The sequence below is a fragment of the Schistocerca serialis genome, chromosome 9 (assembly GCF_023864345.2).
Source record: "Schistocerca serialis cubense isolate TAMUIC-IGC-003099 chromosome 9, iqSchSeri2.2, whole genome shotgun sequence".
NCBI classification, from domain to species: Eukaryota; Metazoa; Arthropoda; class Insecta; order Orthoptera; family Acrididae; genus Schistocerca; species Schistocerca serialis.
In genome coordinates, this window is record NC_064646.1 from 504,413,331 (window position 1) to 504,419,330 (window position 6,000).

General features: G+C 51.4%; 1 non-coding gene across 1 annotated transcript; it reads right to left on the reverse strand.

Moving 5' to 3' along the window:
• Positions 1-4,610: 4,610 nt before the first annotated feature.
• Positions 4,611-4,685, reverse strand: Trnas-uga (transfer RNA serine (anticodon UGA)). The gene has a single exon. It is a non-coding gene; the product is annotated as a tRNA-Ser (tRNA).
• Between the last annotated feature and the right edge of the window lie 1,315 nt (positions 4,686-6,000).

The following is a 6,000-nucleotide window of genomic DNA, read 5'->3' on the forward strand; positions in this document are numbered from 1 at the left end:
CACAGCTTTTCTTCTGCCAGTATCGTGTCTCCTACCATCCAAACTTTACAGAAGTTCTCCTGCGAACCTTGCAGAACTAGCACTCCTGAAAGAAAGGATATAGCGGAGACATGGCTTAGCCACAGCCTGGGGGATGTTTCCAGAGTGAGACTTTCACTCTGCAGCGGAGTGTGCGCTGATATGAAACTTCCTGGCAGATGATAACTGTGTGCCCGACCGAGACTCGAACTCGGGACCATTGCCATTTCGCGGGCAAGTGCTCTACCAACTGAGCTACAGAAGCACGACTCACGGCCGGTACTCACAGCTTTACTTCTGCCAGTATCTCGTCTCCTACCTTCCAAACTTTACAGAAGCTCCCTTGCGAAACTTGCAGAACTAGCACTCCTGAAAGAAAGGATATAGCGGAGACATGGCTTAGCCACAGCCTGGGGGATGTTTCCAGAATGAGACTTTCACTCTGCAGCGGAGTGTGCGCTGATATGAAACTTCCTGGCAGATGAAAACTGTGTGCCCGACCGAGACTCGAACTCGGGACCTTTGCCTTTCGCGGGCAAGTGCTCTACCAAGTGAGCTACTGAAGCACGACTCACGCCCAGTACTCACAGCTTTACTTCTGCCAGTATCTCGTCTGCTACATCTCAAACTTTACAGAAGCTCTCCTGCGAACTTTGCAGAACTAGCACTCCTGAAGGAAAGGATATAGCGGAGACATGGCTTAGCCACAGCCTGGGGGATGTTTCCAGAATGTGACTTTCACTCTGCAGCGGAGTGTGCGCTGATATGAAACTTCCTGGCAGATGAAAACTGTGTGCCCGACCGAGACTCGAACTCGGGACCTTTGCCTTTCGCGGGCAAGTGCTCTACCAACTGAGCTACTGAAGCACGACTCACGCCCGGTACTCACAGCTTTACTTCTGCCAGTATCTCGTCTCCTACCTTCCAACCTTTACAGAAGATCTCCTGCGAACCTTGCAGAACTAGCACTCATGAAAGAAAGGATATAGCGGAGACATGGCTTAGCCACAGCCTGGGGGATGTTTCCAGAATGAGACTTTCATTCTGCAGCGGAGTGTGCGCTGATATGACACTTCCTGGCAGATGAAAAGTGTGTGCCCGACCGAGACTCGAACTCGGGACCTTTGCCTTTCGCGGGCAAGTGCTCTACCAACTGAGCTACTGAAGCACGACTCACGCCCGGTACTCACAGCTTTACTTCTGCCAGTATCTCGTCTCCTACCTTCCAAACTTTACAGAAGCTCTCCTGCGAACCTTGCAGAACTAGCACTCCTGAACGAAAGGATATAGCGGAGACATGGCTTAGCCACAGCCTGGGGGATGTTTCCGGAATGAGACTTTCACTCTGCAGCGGAGTGTGTGCTGATATGAAACTTCCTGGCAGATGAAAACTGTGTGCCCGACCGAGACTCGAACTCGGGACCTTTGCCTTTCGCGGGCAAGTGCTCTACCAACTGAGCTACCGAAGCAAGACTCACGCCCGGTACTCACAGCTTTACTTCTGCCAGTATCTCGTCTCCTACCTTCCTAACATTACAAAAGCTCTCCTGCGAACCTTGCAGAACTAGCACTCCTGAAAGAAAGGATATAGCGGAGACATGGCTTAGCCACAGCCTGGGGGATGTTTCCAGAATAAGACTTTCACTCTGCAGCGTAGTGTGCGCCGATATGAAACTTCCTGGCAGATGAAAACTGTGTGCCCGACCGAGACTCGAACTCGGGACTTTTGCCTTTTGTGGGCAAGTGCTCTACCAACTGAGCTACCGAAGCACGACTCACGCCCGGTGCTCACAGCTTTTCTTCTGCCAGTATCGTGTCTCCTACCATCCAAACTTTACAGAAGTTCTCCTGCGAACCTTGCAGAACTAGCACTCCTGAAAGAAAGGATATAGCGGAGACATGGCTTAGCCACAGCCTGGGGGATGTTTCCAGAGTGAGACTTTCACTCTGCAGCGGAGTGTGCGCTGATATGAAACTTCATGGCACATGAAAACTGTGTGCCCGACCGAGACTCGAACTCGGGACCATTGCCATTTCGCAGGCAAGTGCTCTACCAACTGAGCTACAGAAGCACGACTCACGGCCGGTACTCACAGCTTTACTTCTGCCAGTATCTCGTCTCCTACCTTCCAAACTTTACAGAAGCTCCCTTGCGAAACTTGCAGAACTAGCACTCCTGAAAGAAAGGATATAGCGGAGACATGGCTTAGCCACAGCCTGGGGGATGTTTCCAGAATGAGACTTTCACTCTGCAGCGGAGTGTGCGCTGATATGAAACTTCCTGGCAGATGAAAACTGTGTGCCCGACCGAGACTCGAACTCGGGACCTTTGCCTTTCACGGGCAAGTGCTCTACCAACTGAGCTACCCAAGCACGACTCACGCCCGGTACTCACAGCTTTACTTCTGCCAGTATCTCGTCTCCTACCTTCCAAACTTTACAGAAGCTCTCCTGCGAACCTTGCAGAACTAGCACTCCTGAAAGAAAGGATATAGCGGAGACATGGCTTAGCCACAGCCTGGGGGATGTTTCCAGAATGAGACTTTCAATCTGCAGCTGAGTGTGCGCTGATATGAAACTTCCTGGCAGACGAAAACTGTGTGCCCGACCGAGACACGAACTCGGGACCTTTGCCTTTCACGGGCAAGTGCTCTACCAACTGAGCTGCCGAAGCACGACTCATGCCCGGTACTCACTGTGGTGTCACTGCCAGACACCACACTTGCTAGGTGGTAGCTTAAATCGGCCGCGGTCCATTTAGTACATGTCGGACCCGCGTGTCGCCACTGTGTAATCGCAGACCTAGCGCCACCACCAAGGCATGTCTCGTGATACGAGAGAGTACTCGCCCAGTTGTACGAGAAACTAGCTACCGACCAGATGTACGAAGCCTTTCTCTCTCATTAGCCGAGAGACAGAATAGCCATCAGCTAAGTTTATGGCTACGAACTAGCAAGGCGCCATTAGCCATACAGTGATTGAACTTAAAGTCTCCTGTGTATCGTCAAGATCGATGTACCACAATGATATTAAAGATAAGTATTAATCCTGCTCCGTACTTTTCTTCCTAACATTAATTACGTATCCTGTTCCAGTACCTCACGCCCGTCTGCGTTAGTCTAGCGTGCATTTTCAGCCATCTCAACTTCACGGTGTCGGCCCAGACACCGACACAACACTCACAGCTTTACTTCTGCCAGAATCTCGTCTCCTACCTTCCAAACTTTACAGAAGCTCTCCTGCGAACCTTGCAGAACTAGCACTCATGAAAGAAAGGATATAGCGGAGACATGGCTTAGCCACAGCCTGGGGGATGTTTCCAGAATGAGACTTTCATTCTGCAGCGGAGTGTGCGCTGATATGACACTTCCTGGCAGATGAAAACTGCGTGCATGACCGAGACTCGAACTCGGGACCTTTGCCTTTAGCGGGCAAGTGCTCTACCAACTTAGCTACTGAAGCAAGACTCACGCCCGGTAGTCACAGCTTTACTTCTGCCAGTATCTCGTCTCCTACCTTCCAAACTTTACAGAAGCTCTCCTGCGAACCTTGCAGAACTAGCACTCATGAAAGAAAGGATATAGCGGAGACATGGCTTAGCCACAGCCTGGGGGATGTTTCCAGAATGAGACTTTCACTCTGCAGCGGAGTGTGCGCTGATATGAAACTTCCTGGCAGATGAAAACTGTGTGCCCGTCCGAGACTCGAACTCGGGACCTTTGCCTTTCGCGGGCAAGTGCTCTACCAACTGAGCTACCCAAGCACGACTCACGCCCGGTACTCACAGCTTTACTTCTGCCAGTATCTCGTCTCCTACCTTCCAAACTTTACAGAAGCTCTCCTGCGAACCTAGCAGAACTAGCACTCCTGAAAGAAAGGATATAGCGGAGACATGGTTTAGCCACAGCCTGGGGGATGTTTCCAGAATGAGACTTTCACTCTGCAGCGGAGTGTGCGCTGATATGAAACTTCCTGGCAGATGAAAACTGTGTGCCCGACCGAGACTCGAACTCGGGACCTTTGCCTTTCGCGGGCAAGTGCTCTACCAACTGAGCTACCGAAGCACGACTCACGCCCGGTACTCACAGCTTTACTTCTGCCAGTATCTCGTCTCCCACCTTCCAACCTTTACAGAAGATCTCCTGCGAACCTTGCAGAACTAGCACTCATGAAAGAAAGGATATAGCGGAGACATGGCTTAGCCACAGCCTGGGGGATGTTTCCAGAATGAGACTTTCACTCTGCAGCGGAGTGTGCGCTGATATGAAACTTCCTGGCAGATGACAACTGTGTGCCCGACCGAGACTCGAACTCGGGACCTTTGCCTTTCGCGGGCAAGTGCTCTACCAACTGAGCTACCGAAGCACGACTCACGCCCGGTACTCACAGCTTTACTTCTGTCAGTATCTCGTCTGCTACCTTCCAAACTTTACAGAAGCTCTCCTGCGAACTTTGCAGAACTAGCACCCCCGAAAGAAAGGATATAGCGGAGACATGGCATAGCCACAGCCTGGGGGATGTTTCCAGAATGAGACTTTCACTCTGCAGCTGAGTGTGCGCTGATATGAAACTTCCTGGTAGACGAAAACTGTGTGCCCGACCGAGACTCGAACTCGGGACCTTTGCCTTTCACGGGCAAGTGCTCTACCAACTGAGCTACCGAAGCACGACTCACGCCCGTTACTCACAGCTTTACTTCTGCCAGTATCTCGTCTCCTACCTTCCTAACATTACAAAAGCTCTCCTGCGAACCTTGCAGAACTAGCACTCCTGAAAGAAAGGATATAGCGGAGACATGGCTTAGCCACAGCCTGGGGGATGTTTCCAGAATAAGACTTTCACTCTGCAGCGTAGTGTGCGCCGATATGAAACTTCCTGGCAGATGAAAACTGTGTGCCCGACCGAGACTCGAACTCGGGACTTTTGCCTTTTGTGGGCAAGTGCTCTACCAACTGAGCTACCGAAGCACGACTCACGCCCGGTGCTCACAGCTTTTCTTCTGCCAGTATCGTGTCTCCTACCATCCAAACTTTACAGAAGTTCTCCTGCGAACCTTGCAGAACTAGCACTCCTGAAAGAAAGGATATAGCGGAGACATGGCTTAGCCACAGCCTGGGGGATGTTTCCAGAGTGAGACTTTCACTCTGCAGCGGAGTGTGCGCTGATATGAAACTTCCTGGCAGATGATAACTGTGTGCCCGACCGAGACTCGAACTCGGGACCATTGCCATTTCGCGGGCAAGTGCTCTACCAACTGAGCTACAGAAGCACGACTCACGGCCGGTACTCACAGCTTTACTTCTGCCAGTATCTCGTCTCCTACCTTCCAAACTTTACAGAAGCTCCCTTGCGAAACTTGCAGAACTAGCACTCCTGAAAGAAAGGATATAGCGGAGACATGGCTTAGCCACAGCCTGGGGGATGTTTCCAGAATGAGACTTTCACTCTGCAGCGGAGTGTGCGCTGATATGAAACTTCCTGGCAGATGAAAACTGTGTGCCCGACCGAGACTCGAACTCGGGACCTTTGCCTTTCGCGGGCAAGTGCTCTACCAAGTGAGCTACTGAAGCACGACTCACGCCCAGTACTCACAGCTTTACTTCTGCCAGTATCTCGTCTGCTACATCTCAAACTTTACAGAAGCTCTCCTGCGAACTTTGCAGAACTAGCACTCCTGAAGGAAAGGATATAGCGGAGACATGGCTTAGCCACAGCCTGGGGGATGTTTCCAGAATGAGACTTTCACTCTGCAGCGGAGTGTGCGCTGATATGAAACTTCCTGGCAGATGAAAACTGTGTGCCCGACCGAGACTCGAACTCGGGACCTTTGCCTTTCGCGGGCAAGTGCTCTACCAACTGAGCTACTGAAGCACGACTCACGCCCGGTACTCACAGCTTTACATCTGCCAGTATCTCGTCTCCTACCTTCCAACCTTTACAGAAGATCTCCTGCGAACCTTGCAGAACTAGCACTCATGAAAG